Here is a 25,199-nt window from a genome sequence, read left to right as displayed (position 1 = left end):
AATAAATAAATAAATATATATATATATATATATATATATATATATATATATATATATATATATATATATATATATAATTTTTTTTTTTTTTTTTATATAAATTGGGAATATATTTTTGATATAATTGGAAGATTAATCATAGGATGAGGATGAATAAAAACATGTAGTATAACTCTGTGTGAATATAAGCAGCAAAGCTACTTCACTTTTCTTGCATTACGAAGAAGAAAAGAACGGGCTATATTAAAAAAACCACAAAATTAGCAGCATGACGAATATGCTAGCTTCAATACGAACACTAGTTTTACAAGACCGAGCGCTTCCGCCCTGTAAATTCTTTCTGAGCATGCGCGGAACTTAGTTTGTCGAACAAGCCTACACACGGGCGGACTGTTCGCTGAAACAAGGTTTCAGCGGACAGTTTTTCGGAATTTCCGAAAAACCTTGTTCGTCCAACTGTCCGCTGAAACTGTCCGCTGAAAGCCCACACACGAGCGGACTGTCCGCCCAAACACTGTTCAGCGGACAAGGTTGGGCGAACAGTCCGCCCGTGTGTACGCGGCCTGAGTGTCCTCCTCTGCCCATTTATATTACCATCCTCACGAGTGTGCTCTGGTAACTGTGGTGAGGTGCTGTCGCCACCGCAGAACGTCTTCTGTTAAAAAGATGAGGCTGTGTCACTGCGCATGTGCCCGCCCGGCCAAAATTGGGAGAGCATTCTCGAGCCCATTAGGCTTTCGGGTCGGCGCATGTGCAGTTGCAAGGTTGGCCTGCAGCCATCTTTTTTACAGGCTTGTCTGCCCCTAACAGGCATTTATGAAAATTACCGGGCGGTTGACAACACTGATCGGCACTTATTTTTAATATGTTATATAGCTGTGCGTGCAAAATGGGCCAGTCTGAGGTGTTCTAGCCCGGACCTAATTTTCTGACCAAATTTTCACTTTAAGCACCAAAGCTAAAGAAAATATCAAGTATCTGTCAAAGTTTTTAAAAGCAGAGGCAACAGTGTGTATTTTTTCCACAAGGTGATGATCTCCCTTATGGTCCATGAAATGCAGAGACAGGAAGTGAAAGCAGATACAAACAGGAAGTGATGTCAACACAGACAGGAAATGTAATATACAGACAGGAAGTGATGTCATCTACAGATGGAAAGTTTCTCAAGAGTGGAAAGCATGCTGTAAGAGGAGGGAGTTATTCCTGCAACCGATAGCAGAGGAGGTAAGAAGATATTATTATATATTTACATCCAGTAATCCCCCGTCATGTCCGTCCTCTTCCTCCATAGTCATCGAGATGTCTTTTATCTCCAAAAGATGCTGATATACACCTATATAGAGTATTGTAATATTTACATAGATACATCCTACATATAGAACCATTAATCCAACTGTCCATCCAGAGCCTCTGATTTATAGACCAGATACATCCTAAATATAGAACCATTTATCCAACTGTCCATCCAAAGCCTCTGGTTTATAGACACAATACATCTGTTAGAAGTTTTTGAGTTAATTAATATTTTAAAGAGGAAGTAAACCCTGATGAGTTTACTTCCTCTTTCATTCCCTGCAAAGGCAAAGCATAATGGACTACTATGCATCGCATAGTAGCCCATTATGTGTCACTTACCTGACACAGGAGCCAGCGAAGTCGCCGCTGTCCCCTGTAGTCCGCCGCATCCATCTTGTTGGTGGGGTCTAGCAGCTCCGCCGCTGTCATTCGGCGAAGCCGCGATGACGTCACTCCCGCGCATGCGCACGGGAGCCGACACGCGCGGCAGCTCCGTCGCTGAGAATGCTGGCGCTCAGTGTGCCTGCACTCCGCTGTCTACGGCGCATGCGCCGTAGACAGCGGTGCCTGTTTTCGGGCAAATATCTCCTAAACCATATAGATTTAGGAGATATTGCTTGGACCTACAGGTAAGCCTTAATCTAGGCTTACCTGTAGGTCAAAGTGGTTTGTAAGGGTTTACAACCACTTTAAGTGATAATATATGTAAGTTATATGTACGGTAATAAGTGATGGTCTCTGAAGGTCACAAAACAACACAGAATACAGAGAGGAGTAGTTTTGCTGAGTAGGTACATCTATTTTTGAGTTACTATGTCAGGAAAATGGGTGGAGTTATGCTACTTATCTATAGGCTGAACCATATTAGGTATATATGCAAATATGGGAGTTATTAGGATATGCTGACATAACATCATGAAACAGTATAAGAATGGAGTTGGATTATGAGAGTGAGCAAAGAGGTGGGAAGAGAAAGAACTCTATACTTTGGAGAATGTAGATCAGATGTCCCTTTCCTCCTTCTGAGAGTATAACAATGCCATATGTTACCAGATGTAAGTCTTGTCTTTGCTTATCTTTCTGAACAATAAAACAACTATTGTTGAAGTATTGAACGAACAAAGGATTCTTCAATTTCTACTCCTGGAAGTACGTTGCAAATGCGGCCTTGGATAAAGACATACATATCTCCGCTACACACCCTTTAGGAGAAGGGATACTGATTCACATATTACAGAAAGACTTTGCTATTCATTCAGAAACACCCCTGTGAGTATAATAGAATACTAGAGTAAAATGTATTTTACTAGGAAGTGTAGTGTATGTAGAGTTTTTACTACTCTACTTACTAGACATGTGCATTTTGTTTCGTTCCAAATAAAAATTTGGACGAATTTTCATTATTCGGACATTCAGATGCATCCGAATTACCGAATTACAATGCTAACAAATTCAACCGAATTCGGATGAAATTCGAATCAAATTCGAAAAATGACATTTTTCAACCCGAATTTGGGGCCACGTATCTCGGGGCCACTTGTAGCTATAAACCCCAAATTTGGTATGCAAATACAGTAGAACTAGCACTACAACATATCCAAATTTGGGGTTTCTAGCACAAAGTAACCCCGAGATACGTGGCCCCAAATTCGGGTCACAAAATGTCAAGCACTTTTCTGCAGCAGAGAATTACATTTTGTGACCCCGAGATATGTGGCCCCAAAGTTGGGTCGCAAAATATCGTAAAACAAATTTTTTCCTTTTGCACATGTCTACTACTTGCTCACATTCTTTCAATGGTAAGTGTAAGAATATTATTTATGTATGATATTCTTATATCTCAGAGGCGTTTCCGAATCAATAGCATTGATAGTCAAACTTACTTAAAAGAAAGTGTGAGTTTATTTGTCACACAGTTGGCATCATAAATACAATGTAAAAAGTATAATAGTTCAGTTCAGTGTAGGTAAAAATATATGAAATAGAATAATTATAAAGCTGTAATAAGCTTATGAAAGCATGTGTGCTTCAATGTGCAAAGAATTGTGGGAAAAAATGACAACTTAAAAAAACTCAACATGCTACTTACTTAATACCTTGGAATGTCTACTTTGTAAAAAGGGGTCATTTGGGGGGTATTTGTACTTTCCTGACTTGTTGGTGTCTCAAGAAATGAGATACACCTGATGTACTGAAGGCCTGATCAGATGTGATCAATTTTCAGCGATTGGTACCATAGTTTGTAGACTCTATAACTTTCACAAAGACCAAATAATATATACTAATGTGGGTTATTTTTACCAAAGATAGGTAGCAGTATAAATTTTGGCCAAAATGTATGAAGAAAAATTACTAATTAGCAAAAATTTATGACAGAAACAAAGAAAAAGGCATTTTTTTCACAAAATTTACGTTTTATTTTATTTATAGCACAAAAAATAAAAAAACCCACTAGTGATTAAATACCACTAAAAGAAAGCTCTATTTGTGTGCATGACTGAGTAATTTTCATTCAAACTGTGAGAGCGCTGAAAGCTGAAAATTGGTCTGGTCAGGAAGGGGGTGTAAGTGCACTGTATTGAGGTGGTTAAAATGTCTTCTTCAAGTTCTGTTAGGTTAGAAAAACCTTGTGGAATAAGATAAAACATTCATAAATCTTTTGTCCAATATTCTTTCCGAGAGGATCTCTTCTTTAACTTTGAATTTCCTGATATTCTCTTTGCTCTTCGTAGGAGCTTGTTATCCTCCATATTTATTTTATTTTAGATGCCATATCTGTAAAAGAGATGCAGTATCATTTTTTAAATCAGAATTTTTTTTATTAGAAAACAGAATATTACAAGTCGAGATGCAGTATCATTAATTAGGCATACAATATTTACATTCAATTCTTGTAACTTTTTCTTTATTTTTTCAACAAATGTTAAAACATTGTAGGACAATTAACTTTGTGAATTTGTTAAACTATATGTAAAATAATACTATCTTGTATTTCCTTCAAAGAGAACTTCTGTATGACAATGTACTGTCCTTATCCTGTCTAAAATAGCCTCAACTATAAAACATTAGACATGTGCAGAGTAAAATATTTCGTTTCGGAATTTCGTTTTCGTCCGAAACTTAATTTATTTAGTTACTCCCGAAATTCGTTTTTATTTATTTAGTTTTTCATTCAAAAATTGCATTCGTCCGAAAATCCACATGAATTACGGTCGAATCTGTCTTTGAAGGCTTATGGTGTCTGTCGAATGTATAAAGAAGATTCGACGGAGCTAGTATATAGCATACTTTAGAACCCTATTAAAGTCTATGGGACTCCAACGTTCAAAATCTAAAGTGCTAATTTTAAAGGATAATTTGCAAGTTACTGTCCTAAAAAGTGTTTGGGGACCCGGGTCCTGCCCCAGGGGACATGTATCAATGCAAAAAAAAGTTTTAAAAACGGGTGTTTTTTCGGAAGCAGTGATTTTAATAATGATTAAAGTGAAACAATAAAAGTGTAATATTCCTTTATATTTCGTAGGGGGGGGGGGGGGGGGTTGTCTATAGTATGCCTGTGAAGGGGCGCATGTTTCTGGTGCTTAGAACTGTCCCTGCACAAAGTGTCATTTCTGCAGGAAAAAAAGTCCTTTAAAATCACTCGCAGCTATAATGAATTGTCGGCTCCGTAATACAGAGAACACTCATTGAAAGTCATTGATAAAAAAAATAAAAAATAAAATAAATAAAAAGCGTGGGGGTCCCCCAAATTCAATTACCAGGCCCTTCAGGTCTGGTATGGATATTAAGGGGAACCCTGCCTCAAATTTAAGAAAAAATTTGACGTGGGGTTCCCCTTAAATATCCATAACCAGACCCTTCAGGTCTGGTATGGATATTAAGGGGAACCCCGCGTCAAATTAAAAAAAAAATTGACGTGGGGGTCCCCCTAAAAATCCATACCAGACCCTTTATCCGAGCACGCAACCTGGCAGGCCGCAGGAAAAGAGGGGGGGACGAGAGAGCGGCCCCCTCCCTCCTGAACCGTACCAGGCCACATACCCTCAACATTGGGAAGATGCTTTGGGGGTCTGTGACCCCTCAAAGCACCTTGTCCCCATGTTGATGAGGACAAGGGCCTCATCCCCACAACCGTGGCCGGTGGTTGTGGAGGCCTGCGGGAGGGGGGCTTTTCAGAATCTGGAAGCCCCCTTTAACAAGGGGACCCCCAGATCCCGGCCCCCCCCTGTTTGAAATGGTAAGGGGGTACAAAAGTACCCCTACCATTTCACAAAGAAAGTGTAAAAAATAGTTAAAAAAGACAAACACACTTTTGAAAAATTCCTTTATTAAAAATAAAAAATAAATAAAAAAAAGATTCCAGCGGTGCTAATCCACTCTTGCTATCCAGCGACGGACGGTCATCTCTCCAGCGATGGCTCATCTCATCCAGCGCAGCGAATCCATCCTTCTTCTGTCTCCACGGAGGAGACACTTCAGAGATTCCGGCGGCCTGACGTTTCTTATATACGGAGGGCGGGGCCACCCGTCACCTGACCCCGCCCCCCTTTAACGCAAGGGGAAACCCGGTGTTCCCTGTGACGTATGGGTGACCCCGCCCCCCTCTGATGTAACGGAAACCTGCCTGTGTTACATCAGAGGGGTGCGGGGTCACCCATACTTCACAGGGAACCCCGGGTTTTCCCTTGCGTCAGAGGGGGGCGGGGTCAGGTGACGGGTGGCCCCGCCCTCTGTATATAAGAAACGTCAGGCCGCCGGAATCCTTGCAGTGTCTCCTCCGCAGAGACAGAAGAAGGATGGATTTGCTGCGCTGGATGAGATGAGCTATCGCTGGAGAGATGACCGTCCGTCGCTGGATAGCAAGAGTGGATTAGCACCGCTGGAATATTTTTTTTATTTTTTTTATTTTTAATAAAGTAATTTTTCAAAAGTGTGTTTGTCTTATTTAACTATTTTTTACACTTTCTTTGTGAAATGGTAGGGGTACTTTTGTACCCCCTTACTATTTCAAACAGGGGGGGCTGGGATCTGGGGGTCCCCTTGTTAAAGGGGGCTTCCAGATTCTGATAAGCCCCCCGCCCGCAGACCTCCACAACCACCGGCCACGGTTGTGGGGATGAGGCCCTTGTCCTCATCAACATGGGGACAAGGTGCTTTGAGGGGTCACAGACCCCCAAAGCATCCTCCCAATGTTGAGGGCATGTGGCCTGGTACGGTTCAGGAGGGAGGGGGGGCCGCTCTCTCGTCCCCCCCTCTTTTCCTGCAGCCTGCCAGGTTGCGTGCTCGGTTAAACGGTCTGGTATGGATTTTTAGGGGAACCCCCATGTCAATTTTTTTTAATTTGACGCGGGGTTCCCCTTAATATCCATACCAGACCTGAAGGGTCTGGTTATAGATATTTAGTGGGAACCCCACGTCAAATTTTTTCTTAAATTTGAGGCAGGGTTCCCCTTAATATCCATACCAGACCTGAAGGGCCTGGTTATTGAATTTGGGGGACCCCCACGCTTTTTTATTTATTTATTTTTTTATCAATGACTTTCAATGAGTGCTCTCTGTATTACGGAGCCGACAATTCATAATAGCTGCGAGTGATTTTAAAGGCCTTTTTTTCCTGCATAAATGACACTTTGTGCAGGGACAGTTCTAAGCACCAGAAACATGAGCCCCTTCACAGGCATACTATAGACAACCCCCCCCCCCCCCCCACGAAATTGAAAGGAATATTACACTTTTATTGTTTCACTTTAATCATTATTAAAATCACTGCTCCCGAAAAAACGGCAGTTTTTAAAACTTTTTTTTTGCATTGATACATGTCCCCTGGGGCAGGACCCGGGTCCCCAAACACTTTTTAGGACAGTAACTTGCAGAATCTTTTCTCTCTGTCAAATCTTTTTTCTCTGTCGAATATTTTCTCTATATAATCTTGGACTAATAGAGGTAAGGTTAGGCACATTTGACCACAGGTTCTATAGACAGATTGTTATTGTCAGAGTCATGTCGAATCTCCTATTCTATATCGAACTGTTGTAACAATGAAAACGTAAATAAAGCATTTATTTATGTCGGATCTTTCGTTTTTCGGATTCTGTGCTTTCGTTATCGTTTGTCAAAACGAAAACGAAAATAGCTGAAATTCGGACGAAAATGCATTTGGACGAAAACGAATGCACATGTCTATAAAACATATGTACTGTGAAGTTTAGGTATGACAGGACGCAACATTTCTTTTTAGTCATGATACAAATACATATTTTCACAAACAAAGGTTTTATATCACCCAGAGACAACAATGGACTATGCGTTTGTTCTCATTTCTAAAAGATTAAAAAAAAATGTGTAACTGTATTCTGTGTTGAAGCTTTTATTTTAGTGTTAGCCCTTGTACACACGGTCGGAGATTCAGTCGGAATGTTTCCTATCGGAGCGTTTTGTCGGATATTCCGACTGTGTGTGGTTTGCATCGGACTGTTTCCGTCGGAATATCCGTCGGACCAACTTTTCCAACTTGCCGGAAATATTTTTCTACAAAATGCTCCGATCGGACATACTCTGATCATGTGTAGCCTATTCCGACGCATGCTCAGATCAAATTTCTAGAACAAAGCTATTGGCTACTAGCCTGAACGTAATCCCGTTGTAACGAAATAACGTCATCAATCGGATTTTCCGACAACTTAGTCCGACCGTGTGTATGCAACATCACTTCCGGACCTCATCCTGAATTAATCTGTCGGAATAACTCCGATGGATTTGGTTGTCGGAATCTCCGACCGTGTGTACAAGGGCTTAGAATGTTCTGCAGTAACAAGTACTGATTCTATGTCCTTCTCTGTTCTTATGCTGAAAACCTGAGATGAAGACTTCTCAGATACAGCTGTACATTCCTGAAGATGTCTTCCTTTTACATTTATCTGAATGTGTTTGGATGATAAAGCTCTGAACCATAGAGGATATGTTTTACGACATTCTTTAAAACTATCTTCCTCAAAAATATCTTTTAGTGAGCAGTCAGGTGTCTGTACAATGATTTTGTTTGATTTTACTATGCTCTCTGTAGATTTAATTGCATAGTAAACACTTAGCAATTGCTTTACACCTGACTCAAAAGTCTTTTCCAAAAATGATAAAACTCTGGACAAATAGGCAATTATTTTCTCCTTACCTTTTAGTAATCGAGACGTTACTGAGATGGCATTCTCAGATACATGAATTTTCAAAACAAGAGATACTTCAGAACAAATCTCTACTGTATTTAATGCAGGAGCATTCTGCAAATCTTTTTTCAACATTTCAAAGGCATTTTTCTCATTTGGACCCCATTGGTCAACTATATTACCTTTATTTCTCAAAATATTATATAGTGGATTAACTTTTTCTGCGAAACAATATACAAACTCTTTGCAAAGATTCATTTTATGCAAACATTGATGCAATGCCTTATGAGTTGTTGGAGTTGGAATTGCAGTTATATCTCTAAGCCCTTGTAAACACGGTCGGAGAACCTGTCGGAATGTGTCCTATCGGACCGTGTTGTCGGATAATCCGACTGTGTGTGGTATGCATCGGGCTGATTCCGTCGGAATATCCGTCGGACCCAATTTTCCAACTTGTTGGAAATATTTTCCGACAAACTGGTCCGATTGGACATACTCCGATCATGTGTAGAGAATTCCGATCGGACAAAGTGCCACGCATGCTCAGATCAAATTCCTACACCAAAGCTATTGGCTACTAGCCTGAATGTAGTCCCATCGTAACGAAATTACGTCATCACGTTCTGAGGATCGGATTTTTTGACAACTTAGTCCGACCGTGTGTATGCAACAGTTTCGGACACAATCCGTCGGACAAAATCCAACGGATTTGGTTGGCAGAATGTCCGACTGTGTGTACAGGGGCTAACTGTTTCTTGCAACAGTTGTCTCTTTCCTTGACTAATTTGCATGTGAAGGTATTTCACTTGACTTTTCATCAGCTGAACTTTCGTTGTGTTTAATTTTAAACCTTCAGCTTGTAACATCATAAACAACTCAGACAAAAGAGCCATATGTTCATCGATATTCTGAGTACCCGGCAAAATTGTATCCACATGCTGACAAATGCAGTCTGGCCTAGAAAATTTTGAAAGTATTTTTGCTATAGTTTCATGAACTATACTATCACCAATACCAAAGCCAGGTATTAATCGAGTGAAGGTATAACTCTCTTTTCTGAATGTGAATGCGAGTTTGTACTGACAACTATTCGTTAAAGGAATGGAAAAAATGGCTATTTGCGATTTCTAGTACAGAGAACACTTTGTCCTCAGCATTCAAATTTAACTTTATGTTAGATTTATCAGGAAGAACTGGGTCATTTGTGATGTGTTTGTTCAATGTCCTTACGTCAACTGATAAAGAATATGAATTATCAGTATTTTTGATAGGCCAAATACAGTTATTTACCACTGATTTATCTTTCTTTACAATTCCAAGTTGTACAAACTCTTGAATAATGGCAGAAAGTGGACCAATTGATTTTAGTGGTAACTCATACTGAATAAGCCCTTGTACACACGGTCGGACATTCTGCCAACCAAATCCGTTGGATTTTGTCCGACGGATTGTGTCCGAAACTGTTGCATACACACGGTCGGACCAAGTTGTCGGAAAATCCGATCGTTCAGAACGTGATGACGTAATTTCGTTACGATGGGACTACATTCAGGCTAGTAGCCAATAGCTTTGGTGTAGGAATTTGATCTGAGCATGCGTGGCACTTTGTCCAATCAAAATTCTCTACACATGATCGGAGTATGTCCGATCAGACCAGTTTGTCGGAAAATATTTCCAACATGTTGGAAAATTTGGTCCGACGGAATCAGTCCGATGCATACCACACACAGTCGGATTATCCAACAACACGGTCCGATAGGACACATTCCGACGGATTCTCCGACCGTGTGTACAAGGGCTAAGGGGTTCTGGATCTTTTCCCTCAATATTCAATTCGGCATTTTTCAAAGTTCCAATCTAATTTTTAAACTTTGACCACAAACCTGGAAAACTTTGTACCACTTTCTTTAAAGCACAATTACCATTAACATCAGGCCGCTTTTGTTCTGTAGACATATTGGTAATGGAACAAACATTACTGTATACAGAGGGATCAATAAGCACTGATTTGGGCCTAGATGGATCTTTCCAAATACTTTTATTTGCCAAATCAATCACCCACTTTTGTTCATTGATTACATCAATGCCGAGTATATTTTCTGCTATGTGACACACCCAAATGTTAATTTTAGTTTTCACTAATCCAGGTACCTCAAATGTTACATTAGATACCCTTTTTAATAGTGGAATTATCTGTATTATTAAAACCCACTATATTACACATATGCCGCGTACACACGAGCGAATTGTCCGGCGTACTTAGTCCGGCAAACAATCCGGTGGATAGTCCGGTGGACTTTCTACCGAATGGCCACACACGGACACACAGAAAGTCCGGTGTTTGCTAGCGCAATGACGTACAGCACGTACGGCAGGACTAGAAAAAGGAAGTTCAATAGCCAGTAGCCAATAGCTTCCTTTTTTCGTACTTGTTTCTGAGCATGCGTCATTCTTAGTCCGCCGGACTAGCATACTCACGAACGTATTGTCCACTGAAACCCAAGTCCGGCGGAAAGATTGGAGTGCAAAACTACTTTCTAAGTCCGCCAACTTTACGCTGGAAAAGTTTGCTGAAGCCCACAGTTTTTTACAAAAGCTGATTTTTTCATTCTCCATATCTTTAGTTTTTATTTGTGAATCTCTCTTAAATTTACAGCAATGTTTTCTCATATGACCAGATCTATGACAATAAAGACACGTGATAGGGTCTCCTTGCCTCACTTGCCTGCACCTGTCATCGTCATTCCTGCTAAGACCTGTCATTTCTGACATGTCTGCAGCCTGACTATTTTTGTCACATTGAATTATAGCTACCTCGTGTGCATGGGCGTCCGCAGAACTTTTTCCAGGGGGGGCATCATTTTAAGGCCGCTCATGCTCCGCCCCTTTTCGACAATCTCATGAAAATCTTTCCACTGGTAATACATATGTGTTATATAACAGATAATTCATCTTCACTTTGTATTGGAAGTTACTCAGGCGGCTGTGTTCCATGCCCATATAGCCTAGAGAATGTACATCTTTTTATATTGCAATACATCTGTTGTGGCCATATTTTGATCTTATACTGTCACTGTGTAGGCTGTTTTCATAAAGATAAAAATATGGCAACAACAAATGTAGTGCAATGTAAAAAGATGTACATTCTCTAGGCTATATGGGCATGGTACGCAGCCACCTGAGTAACCTTGCAGACGCCCATGCTTTCAAAAACCAGCCTTGTAAAAAATTTCATACCAGCCTCACAGCATTATTATACCAGCCCAACAGCATAACGTCATTATTTTCTTGTTCATGAAAGGGAAAACCATACATTTTACCAGTTAATAGTGGTAAGTGATCAATAATCAAGGGGGACCCCAGGAACTCAGAACGTGGGGGGGACCACCTTCTGCAGAAAGAATACTGGAAGGTAAGGGGGGTGGGTTACTAATATAAGGAGGAAACCCTTTATATCAGTGCCCCTTACATTATCGTATTCACTCCCCCCTTACATCAGTGACCCCCCCCCCCAACTGGCCTGGCGGGGCTTTCACTGACCTCCTCTCAGGTGCACTGTGCAGGGCTCAGTCAGTCGGCTCCAGCTTGGTGGCTCTGGTTTTATCCTATAGTCTCCTGTCCACAGTCCACACAAGTCTGACTTCTCCCATGACCCCCATCCTGGCGGTGCTCCCACTCTTGACTCCTCTCCAGACTCCCTACAGGAGATGGTCAGAGACTGCAAACTTGATGCAAGAGCTCAATGCAGCCTCACCAGTGCCCATCAAATGCAGCCTCACTGTGTCCATCAAATGCAGCCTCACTGTGTCCATCAAATGCAGCTTTACTGTGCTGTGAATGCAGCCTCACTGTGTCCATCATTGCAGCCCCTCCTGTGCCCCATGTCACAGTCTGCAGTCCCTGTCTGTGGGAAGGTGTGTTGTAGGATGCTTGGTACGGTACCTTGCATGCCAGCAGGATATCCACGATGGCCAGCAGCAGGCAGGGTCTGTTCTCGTTTTGGATGGGAACGGTGCTCCTTCCAGAGGATCTGTCTGCTGTGAGATGGAGTGGTCCCTGGCCACCTGGACCTTCAGCTTTCCTCATTTTCCAGCCCCAGTCAGCCTGTCCTCTGGTCCTGGGGAAGTGGAGAGCACTGGGTGGGAGTTGGAGAGAAGGGGGAGCAAAGAGTACTGGCGGGGTTGGAGAACACATGGGGGGGGGGGGAAAGAGTGAGGGGGAGTGGAGATCACAGGGCTGGGGAGCGGAGATCGCTGGGGGAGAACTTGAGAGCACTGGGGGGGCCAATAAGAACAGGGGTAGAAAGCACGGTAAGCTGAGAGCACTGAGGGGGCTAAGAGTGTGGGGTGGTGACGAGCACTGGGGGGGCAGAAAAACAGGGGTGGAGAGCACGGGGGCTGGAGAGTACTGGGGGTACAAAGAACAGGGGGAGTGGAGAGCAATGGGGGGGAGCTTTAGAGCACTAGTGGGGGCCAGAAAGAACAGGGGTGGAAAGCATGGGGGACTGGAGAGCACTATGGGGGGTGGAGAGTACAGGGGTGGGGAGTGGAGAGTGCTGGGGGGAGCGAAAAAGAACAGGGGTGGAGAGCACGGAGGGTAGAGAGCACTGGGGGGCTGGAGAACACCAGGGGGGCAGAAAGAACAGGGGTGAGGAGAATGGGGGGCTGGAGAGCACTGGGGTGGGGGCTGGAGAGTGATGAGGAGAGCTGAAGAGCACTGGGGGGGAAAGAACAGGGGGGAGAGCACTGGGGGGAGTGGAGAGCACTGGGCAGAGAGCACTGGAGGGAAAGAACAGGGGGAGAGCACTGGGGGGCAGAGGAGAGCACTGGGGGGAGAAAGAACGGGGGGTAAGAGCACTTGGGGAGAGCAGTGGGGGGAGTGGAGGGCACGGGGGGGAGAACAGGGGGAAGAGCACTCGAGGGAGTGGAGAGCACTGGGGGGAAAAGAACAGGGGGGATAGCACTGGAGAGGAGAACAGGGGAGAGCACGGTGGGGAGAGGACTGGGGGGAGTGGAGAGCACTGTGGGGGGGGGAACTGGGGGGAGCACTAGGCGGAGTGGAGAGCACTGGGGGGAACAGGGGGGAGAGCATTGGGGGGGGACAGGGGGGAGAGCACTGAGGGGGGACAGGGGGGACAGCACTGAGGGGGGGCAGGGGGGAGAGCACTGAGGGGGGGCAGGGGGGAGAGCACTGGGATGGTGGCTAGAGAAGGATGGGGAGAGCTGGAGAGCAGGGGGGGGCAGCAAGAACAGGGGAGGAGAAAATTGTGGGGGGGGCAGGAGCGTGTGGTGGAGGAGAGCACTGGGGGGGGGACAAGGGGGAGAGCACTGGGGGGAGTGGAGAGCACTGTGGGGGGGAGCACTGGGGGGTGAACGGGGGAGTGGAGAGCACTGGGATGGTGGCTAGAGAAGGATGGGGAGAGCAGGGGGCAGCAAGAACAGGGGAGGAGATAACTGTGGGGAGGGGGCAGGAGAGTGTGGTGGTGGAGAGCACTGGGGGGGCAGGAGAGTGTGGTGGTGGAGGAGAGCACTGGGGGGGCAGGAGAGTGTGGTGGTGGAGGAGAGAACTGGGGGGCAGAAGAGTGTGGTGGTGGAGGAGAGCACGGGGGGGCAGGAGAGTGTGGTGGTGGAGGAAAGCACTGGGGGGGCAGGAGAGTGTGGTGGTGGAGGAGAGCACGGGGGGGGCAGGAGAGTGTGGTGGTGGAGGAAAGCACTGGGGGGGCAGGAGAGTGTGGTGGTGGAGGAGAGCACTGGGGGGGCAGGAGAGTGTGGTGGTGGAGAGCACTGGGGGGGCAGGAGAGTGTGGTGGTGGAGGAGAGCACTGGGGGGGCAGGAGAGTGCGGTGGTGGAGGAGAGCACTGGGGGGGCAGGAGAGTGTGGTGGTGGAGGAGAGCACTGGGGGGGGCAGGAGAGTGTGGTGGTGGAGGAGAGAACTGGGGGGGAGGAGAGTGTGGTGGTGGAGGAGAGAACTGGGGGGGCAGGAGAGTGTGGTGGTGGAGGAGGGCACTGGGGGGGCAGGAGAGTGTGGTGGTGGAGGAGAGCACTGGGGGGGCAGGAGAGTGTGGTGGTGGAGGAGAGCACTGGGGGGGCAGGAGAGTGCGGTGGTGGAGGAGGACACTGGGGGGGCAGGAGAGTGTGGTGGTGGAGGAGAGAACTGGGGGGGCAGGGGAGTGTGGTGGTGGAGGAGGGCACTGGGGGGGCAGGAGAGTGTGGTGGTGGAGGAGAGCACTGGGGGGGCAGGAGAGTGTGGTGGTGGAGGAGAGCACTGGGGGGGCAGGAGAGTGCGGTGGTGGAGGAGGGCACTGGGGGGCAGGAGAGTGTGGTGGTGGAGGAGAGCAATGAGGGGGCAGGAGAGTGTGGTGGTGGAGGAGAGCAATGGGGGGGCAGGAGAGTGTAGTGGAGGAGAGCACTGGGGGGGGGCAGGGAGCACAAGGTGAACTGGGGACAGTAAAATAAGTTGGATAGGAGAATTGGCAGGGGGGCCCCTGTAGCCCCCCCCCCCCATCCTCCTATCCAGGCACTGTGGCACACAGGGCGGGCTGTACCTGCAGCATCTCCTCCTATGGATAAAAGCGCTGGCTCTGTGTACGGCAGCCGCTCTATTACATGGCCTCGCCCCCCAGACCGACTCGTGTGATAGGCGGAACGTTGATTCTCTCTACTATCACACATACAGGTCTGGGGGGGCGGGGCCATGTTACAGAGCGGCCGCCGAACACAGAAGCAGCCCGCTCTGTGATCCAGAGCAGAGAGCGGAGGATGCAGCCGCCGGCGGACTCAGTAAAAAAAAATGCAGCATGGCGGCGGCTGCAACACCTTGGGGATTCCAGGGGGGGGGCACTTGAGCCCCCTTGCCCCCTGCTGCGGACGCCCATGCTCGTGTGTGAGATTGCTTTGATTCAGTTGTCTCTTGATTTTATCAATGAAGCTTACTACATCATTTCAATTTTGATGTTCCTGTGCAATGGCTACTGAAGTTGGGTCAAGGTATTTACATTTTTTTAATGAAAGCTATTTTTAAACCTGGGTCATTGTCATTATCTACTCCAAAAATCATTTCATAAACCTTGCAAAATTTTTTTTTAAACCCAAATAGATCTTCTTCTACAGTAGTCTGTAATAGATCTAACATTTCTATGGTCGGTATTTGCTCACCGGTCGTACATAGCAATAATTATCGCAATCTATCTGTCGCGTCATTTTGTTTTTCCTGACCAAAAGTAGATACTAAGGCCTCTTTCACACGGGGCGGATCAGTAATGATCCGCCCCGTGATGATCCGCTCGCTCAGCGGGGATCGCTCCGTTGTCCCCGCTGAGCCGGCTGCGGACAGGGCGGTCTCCGCACACTGTGCGGGGACCGCCCTGTCAGCTCTCCGCTCTCCTCTATGGGGATCGGACGAGCACGGACCGTGTGTCCGTGTTCATCCGATCCGCTCTGCAGACGGACAGAAAAATAGGATTTTCCTCCGTCTGCAGAATCGGACATTTGCGGAGGCGGACAATAGCGGGTGTCTGCGGATGCTCATCCGCAGACACCCGCTATCCCATAGGGATGAATGGATGTCCGTATTTCATCCGCAAACGGATGGATGAAATACGGACATACCATCAGCATGTGTGAAAGGGGCCTTACTCATAGACATGTGCAGAGTAAAATATTTAGTTTCGGAATTTCGTTTTCGTCCGAAAAATTTATTAATTTAGTTACTCCCGAAATTCGTTTTTTTATTTATTTGCGTTTTTCATTCAAAAATTGCATTCGTCCGAAAATCCACATGAATTACGGTCGAATCTGTCTTTGAAGGCTTATGGTGTCTGTCGAATGTATAAAGAAGATTAGACGGAGCTAGTATATATAGCATACTTCGTGTGAACTTTAGAACCCTATTAAAGTCTATTAGGACTCCAACGTTCAAAATGTAAAGTGCTCATTTTAAAGGGTAATATGCAGGTTACTGTCCTAAAAAGTGTTTGGGGACCCGGGTCCTGCCCCAGGGGACATGTATCAATGCAAAAAGAAAGTTTTAAAAACTGACGTTTTTTCGGGAGCAGTGATTTTAATAATGATTAAAGTGAAACAATAAAAGTGTAATATTCCTTTAAATTTCATAGGGGGGGGGGGGGTGTCTATAGTATGCCTGTGAAGGGGCTCATGTTTCTGGTGCTTAGAACGGTCCCTGCACAAAGTGTCATTTCTGCAGGAAAAAAAGTCCTTTAAAATCACTCGCAGCTATTATGAATTGTCAGCTCCGTAATACAGAGAACACTCATTGAAAGTCATTGATAAAAAAATTAAATAAATAAATAAATTTAAAAAAAAGCGTGGGGGTCCCCCAAATTCAATTAACAGGCCCTTCAGGTATGGTATGGATATTAAGGGGAACCCTGCGTCAAATTTAAACATTTTTTACGTGGGGTTCCCCCTAAATTTCCATACCAGACTGGTATGGATATTAAGGGGAACCCCGCGTCAAATTTTAAAAAAATGTACGTGGGGTCCCCCTAAAAATCCATACCAGACCCTTTATCCAAGCACGCAACCTGGCAGGCCGCAGGAAAAGAGGGGGGGACGAGAGAGCGCCCCCCTTCCCTCCTGAACCGTACCAGGCCACATGCCCTCAACATTGGGAGGATGCTTTGGGGGTCTGTGACCCCTCAAAGCACCTTGTGTCCATGTTGATGAGGACAAGGGCCTCATCCCCACAACCCTGGCCAGTGGTTGTGAGGGTCTGCGGGTGGGGGGCTTATCAGAATCTGGAAGCCCCCTTTAACAAGGGGACCCCCAGATCTCGCCCCCCCCGTTTGAAATGGTAAGGGGGTACAAAAGTACCCCTACCATTTCACAAAGAAAGTGTAAAAAATTGTTAAATAAGACAAACACACTTTTGAAAAATTCCTTTATTAAAAAAAAAAAAAGATTCCAGTGGTGGTAATCCACTCTTGCTATACAGCGACAGATGATCATCTCTCCGGGGTCCAGCGATGGCTCATCTGAATCAGCGCAGCGAATCCATCCATCTTCTGTCTCCACGGAGGAGACACTGCGGATATTCCGGCAGCCTGACGTTTGTTATATGCGGAGGGCGGGGCCACCCGTCAACTGACCCCGCCACCCTCTGACGCAAGGGGAAACCCGGGCTTCCCCGTGACGTATGGGTGACCCCGCCCCCCTCTGATGTAACGGAATTCTGCCTGTGTTACATCAGAGGGGTGCGGGGTCACCCATACGTCACAGGGAACCCCGGATTTCCCCTTGCGTCAGAGGGGGCGGGGTCAGGTGACGGATGGCCCCGCCCTCCGCATATAACAAACATCAGGCCACCGGAATCCCCGCAGTGTCTCCTCCGTGGAGACAGAAGATGGATGGATTCGCTGCGCTGATTCAGATGAGCCATCGCTGGACCCCGGAGAGATGATCGTCCATCGCTGGATAGCAAAAGTGGATTACCACCGCTGGAATCCTTTTTTTATTTTTTTTTATTTTTAATAAAGGAATTTTTCAAAAGTGTGTTTGTCTTATTTAACAATTTTTTACACTTTCTTTGTGAAATGGTAGGGGTACTTTTGTACACCCTTACCATTTCAAACAGGGGGGGTGGGATCTGGGGTCCCCTTGTTAAAGGGGGCTTCCAGATTCTGATAAGCCCCCCACCCGCAGACCCCCACAACCACCGGCCAGGGTTGTGGAGATGAGGCCCTTGTCCTCATCAACATGGGGACAAGGTGCTTTGAGGGGTCACAGACCCCCAAAGCATCCTTCCAATGTTGAGGGCATGTGGCCTGGTATGGTTCAGGAGGGAGGGGGGGCACTCTCTCGTCCCCGCCTCTTTTCCTGCGGCCTGCCAGGTTGCGTGCTTGGATAAAGGGTCTGGTATGGATTTTTAGGGGAACCCGCACGTCAATTTTTTTTTAATTTGACGCGGGGTTCCACTTAATATCCATACCAGACATGAAGGGTCTGGTATGGATATTTAGGGGGAACCCCACGTCAATTATTTTTTTAAATTTGACACAGGGTTCCCCTTAATATCCATACCAGACCTGAAGGGCCTGGTAATTGAATTTGGGGGACCCCCACGCTTTTTTAATTAATTAATTTATTTATTTTATTAATGACGTTCAATGAGTGTTCTCTGTATTACGGAGCCGACAATTCATAATAGCTGCGAGTGATTTTAAAGGACTTTTTTTCCTGCATAAATGACACTTTGTGCAGGGACAGTTCTAAGCACCAGAAACATGCGCCCCTTCACAGGCATACTATAGACACCCCCCAGGTACGAAATTTAAAGGAATATTACACTTTTATTGTTTCACTTTAATCATTATTAAAATAACTGCTCCCGAAAAAACTGCTGTTTTTAAAACTTTTTTTTGCATTGATACATGTTCCCTGGGGCAGGACCCGGGTCCCCAAACACTTTTTAGGACAGTAACTTGCAGAATCTTTTCTCTCTGTCAAATATTTTTTCTCTGTCGAATATTTTCTCTATATAATCTTGGACTAATAGAGGTAAGGTTAGGCACATTCGACCACAGGTTCTATAGACACAGATTGTTATTGTCAGAGTCACGTCGAATCTCCTATTCTATATCGAACTGTTGTAACAATGAAAACAAAAATAAAGCATTTATTTATGTTGGATCTTTCGTTTTTCGGATTCTGTGCATTCGTTATCGTTTGTCAAAACAAAAACGAAAATAGCTGAAATTCGGACGAAAATGCATTCGGACGAAAACGAATGCACGTGTCTACTAACTCAGAGAGTCATATGGAGCTTGATTCACAAGCTCACATGTAACACTCCATACTTGACATAATGTGCTGTTCATGTAATGTCATATAACCATACATTCACATAATATGAACACATATTAGTAACTATATACTAATATGCAGGGGCGTAACTATAGGGGGTGCAGCAGTCGCGACCGCTACCGGGCCCTGTGATGCAGGGGGCCCATGCAGCCCCCTCTACATATGGCCGGCAGCAGCATAGGCAGCTAGGGGTACCAGTGCACCATGCACACGGGTGGCTGGAGGTGGAGGGTGACTAGCAGAGCTCCATGCTCGACTATCGCACTGGCTGCTCTTTAGTTGTGCATTCCCCGCATGACCTGTGTCCTCGACCGGCTCCTCAGAGTACCCCTCTCCTGCTCCATGCATTGCCGCTCAGTCCGATGTCTGTTTCCCCAGCCAGAGTCCCGTCCCCCCCGAGTCCGGCCCACACTGCACTGCATACTTCTCCCGGGTAAACAAACTTTAAGCACACAGATGCAGTGCAGCCCTATGAGAGCTCCCCGGAGGTCACTGCAGGCTTGTCTGCCAGCCCCCCTCCTCCCCAGTCATACACAGATGATGAAAGGTCTTTCTGGGAGATATGCTGATCGTCCCGTCCAGCACACTGGATGGAGCCCAGGCCAACATGGATGAGTGCGCGGCCTACAGCTTGGTCATGGTGAGTGAGAGGACCCCATCCCCCACACACCATTACATACCCCCTCCATCTCCCCCTGGGGACAGGGACCCCTTCTCACGTGGGGACAGGGACCCCCACCTCCCTTGGGGACAGGGACCCCTTCTCACCTGGGGGCAGTAACTTCATCTGCCCTGGAGAAAAGGACCTCATCTCTTCTGGGGACGGGGACCCCATCCTGCCTAGGGACAGTCCCCCAATGGGGCACCTAAAAATAATAATAAAAAAAACTACTGATACCAGTGGTGGAACTACAGGGCTCACAAAGGTCATACCTGTGACCACGCCCTGGAGTTCCACCGCCGGACTCGGAGGGAAGGGCCCTGGCTGGGGTTCAGGGGGGGCCCTTCATGGTTTCTTGCATCGGGGGCCCTGAAGGTTCTAGTTACGCCACTGCTAATATGTATTAATATGACTGAGACTACTCTAAACTTATTTTAACAAGATATAATCCACAATATATCATTGCTTTAGCTACGTAGACACATGTCTATGTTTGTCTTCTCATGACATTCTGTACCAAGATACCATATATGTCATACTCAAATTGGCTACATCAGAAACGTATTACTAACTCAGCTTTAGATGAAGATATGTTCTACTGAACACTTGATCAAGGTCATTCACACATACTATTTATTATGATTAATCGTAAAACCAAATATGTTTTGCAAGCTTGCCATAAATATATTATAACACCTATAAGTGCCAAATTATGAATTTGGAATAATATTCTAACAGTGAGCCAGTCGAAATGGTAAATTTTTTTCCCTACTCCTTGACAAAGGGGGGAAATGAACACTATTTCATGATTGATCAAGTTTTTTCAAGTTTTCGGGAAAAAACGATCAAAGAACCTAGAAGGAGGCGTTAGCGTCAGATGTGGACAACGGTCCAGTAAAAGTCGAGGTGAGTTTTTTCTCTCTTTGTTTTCTCACCTCTCTGTACACAGAAAAAAAAAAAGATACAGCCTACGAAGTTGATTGACAAGGCCAGTTGGACGGTATACTTCATGTTATTTTTGGAAAATCCAGGACTTTGTGAAGACGTAATTTAGTTACGTATGTGAAGATATCTGCCAAGGTTATTTCCTAAGAAGGTGAGAGAGTCTCACATAAGAAAATATTGGGTTGTTACCCAAGAAGAAAAAAAAGTGTTGAAATAGGAACAAAGACTTCACGTTATTTGAAAAAGTCACCATTGTAGGTACAAGAGGCAAATGTACACTTTGGGTGAGCTAATATGAAAGTCGGATTTTGATGTTTGAAGGTGGAAGGTCCAAGCACAAAGGCAAAGAATAGATCAACAGGCAAGACACTACAGCACACAATTCAAGGAACAAGGCAAAAAGCTACAAGAAAAGAAGAAAACGAAAGAAAAAGCAACGAACAACAAAGTTAAAAGGACGTTATTCATCTCTTGTTTTATTTTAAGTGCACACAGGACTATCATACTAACAAGGGGTGAGTGTGTTTGTTTTTAAAAAAAGGGGTAATGGGGGCGTGTCCGGATGTGAAGAGGAGCGGACGTGTGTCTGGGGAGTTCCGGCCATCCGCATATGAATCCTGTGCCATCCTGCTAATTCCTTGGCCCAAAAGGAGTGCTTTTTTGCCCGGAAGGACTACTGCCCTGCCGTGAGGTGTCCGGAGAGGTTATTGTGGAGTGGGGGACCGTGGAGCCGGAGATACGGCCGCTCATCCTCCTCGTGCCGGCCGCCATCTTCCCAGCCTGTGCGGAGCAAACGGAGCTGATCCATGGCCTGTGGGAGAGGTAAGGGGCTCCTCTTCATTCATCCGCTGCCCCCCCTTGTCCCCCTGGGCTGTCCCGTTGTTCCGCGGGCCGCTGGAGCGATTTTCGGGCCTGAGGCCTAGCGCGGCCTAGTGAAGCCTGCCGCGGACCGGACTTTCCTGGCCGGCCGGCCGGCGGGCGAGCACCGCGATCGGCCAGCGGATCGGCGGAGGCGGCTGTCGGCCAGTGGGGAGCCGAATCCTGCATCACAGGCCTGGCAGGAGCTGGTGGGGAAGCTGTGGAGCCATAAAAAAGACTGCCCCGGCCTGGTCCGGCCTAACGTAGCCTGGGCATCAATTGCAGCCTGCATCCAGTGGCTGGGGGGGGATGTGCTGTGGTCGGCCTGGCCCCTGTGCTTTGGTAGCTGCTCCTTTTATTTAGTTCTGGACACTGCTTCTCATTGCAGGGGGGGCTGTTCTGGTGCACTGACTGAGGGCCCTGGCTATCCTCCCTTGCTGACGGACATTGCATCCATCCATCCAGCTCCCTGGGCCCTGCCATATTGAGTCACTGCCTGAGCCTTGCTACCTAGGGACTGCGGCTGTGGGGAGCGGAGGCTCACGGGCGCCTGCGGCCCACACCCCTTCATGGGCCCTAAACATCGGCCCAAGAGCTCTTCTGCGTTGAGCTGTCCTGCTCCTGATCCGCCCGCTCAACCAGATCCCTCTCTTATTGGGAGGGTGCAGTCACTGCTTGCGGAATTAGCCATGGAGTCCGGTTCCCCCTCTGGGGCGGCTTTGCCTACCCCTCCCTCCCAGGACAGTACTGCGGTGATACTGGCTGCCATTGAACAGAGTAAAGCCTCTATGCTGGTACGAATTGACCGCCTTGCAGAAGAATGCACTTTTATTAGGAACGACCTGGACAAGATCAGGGGTAGGCTGACTGAATCAGAATCACGAATCTCTGCAGCTGAGGACCTCACGGCTACCCATACCAACAACATAGCGGACCTGCAACGCACGGTGCAACTGCTTGTCGCTAAGGCTGATGATGCGGAGAATAGAGCAAGACGCAACAATATCCGTGTCTTAGGTCTGCCGGAGGGGGAGGAGGGTGATCGGCCAGAGGAGTTTGCTGAAGATTTTTTCAAGAAGCTGTTGAGCCTCCCGGAAGTCTCCCCGACATATGTTGTTGAGCGTGCTCATCGGGTTCCTACAGGACGTTACATCCCAGGGGCGACTCCCCGACCCTTCCTGGTCCGCTTTCTGAATTTTAGGGACCGGGATAGGATCCTCTCCGCAGCCCGTAAGCTCCCTTCTCTACCATACGGCAACTCCTCAATCCTACTGTTCCCGGACTTTTCAGCAGATTTGCAGCGCAAGAGAAGGTCCTTTAATGATATCCGCAGGCGCCTACGGGACAAGGATATTAAATACAGCATGTTATACCCCAGCCGCCTTCGGGTGCCTTATAACGGATCAGTGAAGTTCTTCGACACCCCGGAGGAAGCAAATGACTGGCTGATCAATCTACGCTAATCTTCTACAGCTTTCCCTACGTTGATGGGGGGTACTACTACTTGCCTGCATTGTTATCCTGCTGTGGGCTCCTGGCCTTTTTTGTTTTTTGTTTTTTTGTTTTTTCCTGGTGGGTTGTTGACACGGCAGCTGCGGAACTCACGGGATGCTACTTCCCAATGGATGGGTGGACGCCTTTGTTTCATCCTTCCTGCCGGCGGACGGCGTACTGATCTCCGCCTCTCCTAGGGCTGCTGCGGTGCCTTGCCATCTCTCAAGTTGATCCTGCCTGACTCTGCTTTGCTTTTTGGTTTTTTTTTTTTTTTGTTATAGGTCCTTTAGCTGCCTCCTTTCAGCTCGGAGCTCCCCGGACGTGGGACACTGAAGGACTTATTAGTTTTTCCCCTTATTACAGGGTTTTTGACCTGACAAGAATAAGCGGCTTTGAGCGGCCGCTGCGTCGGAACTTTTTTTTGTGACTAAAGTCTGGAGGTTTAAGTTTTGGTTAGGTTTTTGGGTATCAAACTGGTCATGTTTTTTAGTGCCCGATTGGTTTTTGTTTTTCACCAATTGGGGCACTCTTGGCTGGTAGGGAGTTGTGGGTTTTCTTTTTTTCTTCTTTTTTGTTGTTTTAATTATGTTGCTGTTTTCTTGTTCTTTTTTCTTTTTTTCACTGTGCGCTCTGAATCCACTGATAAATGCACCTGTTTTGAATGTTGTGCTGACCTGTACCATGCTCGCTGGCAGGATACTGGGATATTGTATGTGTATTACTGTACTATCATAATTATTAATCGCTTCCATGGCGTTGAGACTAGTGTCTTGGAACGTGCAGGGCCTTAATGATAAGGTAAAAAGGGCGTTGATGTTTAAATACCTGAATAATCACAGACCCCATGTACTTTTTCTTCAGGAGACTCATCTCCTGGGGAATAAAATCCTTGCCCTGCGCAGGCCCTGGGTGAGACAGGCATTTCATGCCACATACTCTAGTTATGCGAGGGGAGTGGCCATCTTGCTAAACAAATCACTAGCTTACAAAGTTGTTCACCTGCATACTGACCAAGGGGGTAGATTTATTGTCCTACTGTTAGAGATTGGCCAGGTGGTTTATGCTTTGGTCAACGTATATGTGCCCCCCCCTTTCAATCCACAGATTTTGTATAAGATTGCTGAACTGCTGGCTCCCCTACAGTTCTCCAGATTGTACATAGCTGGGGATTTTAACTCTATTTTAGACCCGTCCCTGGACTCGTCCAACCCGAACAGGGCGTATTAGCCAGATCTACTGCAGTGGGCCCAAACGTTTAACTACACTGAGATCTGGAGATGGAGGAATGTGGGCGTTCGGGCCTATTCTTTCCACTCCTCCACACATAGATCGGGCTCTCGGATTGATTTGGTCTTCGGCAACTCTGGGGCCCTGACATCGGTGAGGGGGGCCCTGTACCTGCCTGCAGGCCTCTCTGACCACGCACCTTTGGAGGTCACCTTGCAGTTGTCGGACACCAGGGGTACAGGTTGTTGGCGTCTGGCGTCCAAATGGGTACAGGACTTGCGGGTGGGGGAGGAGGTCGCTCCTAAGCTGAAACAATATTGGGATCTGAATGAGGGTTCTGCCTCGGTACAGATGGTCTGGGATGCTTTTAGGCCAATACCAGGGGGGAATATATTTCGGCTATCAAGGCGGTCCGCTCTGAGATGTCACCTCGGATGTGGCAGCTTGAGGGGAGCGAGGCCGAGGCGGCTGAGGCTTTTTCCACCTCGCCGACCCCGGAGCGCTTTACTCGGCTGGCTGATTCAAGACGGGCCTTATCCCTTCATCTTGCAGAGGCCACACACTTAGATCTGAAGTCTATGGCAGGAAAAATCTTCGAATCCGGGGACAAAAATGGTAAGCTTCTGGCAAATTTAGTAGCTGATTCTAAAATGCAGACAGTTGTCTCGGAGATCTGTGGGTACTTTCTGAGTTCAGGGCCTTCTATGAACAACTGTATGCTGAGGTTCCAGGGGGGTC

At 46.6% G+C, this 25,199-nt stretch overlaps 1 protein-coding gene and 1 long non-coding RNA gene across 2 annotated transcripts in view; one reads left to right on the top strand and one right to left on the bottom strand.

Moving 5' to 3' along the window:
* The window catches only part of LOC143955192 (uncharacterized), a 422,346-nt gene that overhangs the window by 255,433 nt on the left and 141,714 nt on the right, over positions 1-25,199 (bottom strand).
* LOC143956410 (uncharacterized) overlaps positions 1,033-25,199 on the top strand; it is a 39,813-nt gene continuing 15,646 nt past the window's right edge. Inside the window, exon 1 of the long non-coding RNA XR_013269910.1 lies at positions 1,033-1,224. This is a non-coding gene — a long non-coding RNA (uncharacterized LOC143956410). The remainder of the gene's footprint in view (positions 1,225-25,199) is intronic.

This window comes from Lithobates pipiens, unplaced genomic scaffold, assembly GCF_037356315.1.
Source record: "Lithobates pipiens isolate NorthernLeopardFrog02 unplaced genomic scaffold, aLitPip1_a1.2 Scaffold_35, whole genome shotgun sequence".
Lineage (NCBI taxonomy): Eukaryota > Metazoa > Chordata > Amphibia > Anura > Ranidae > Lithobates > Lithobates pipiens.
Note: the sequence above shows the minus strand (reverse complement) of the source record. Positions and strands in the feature narration are given on the sequence as shown.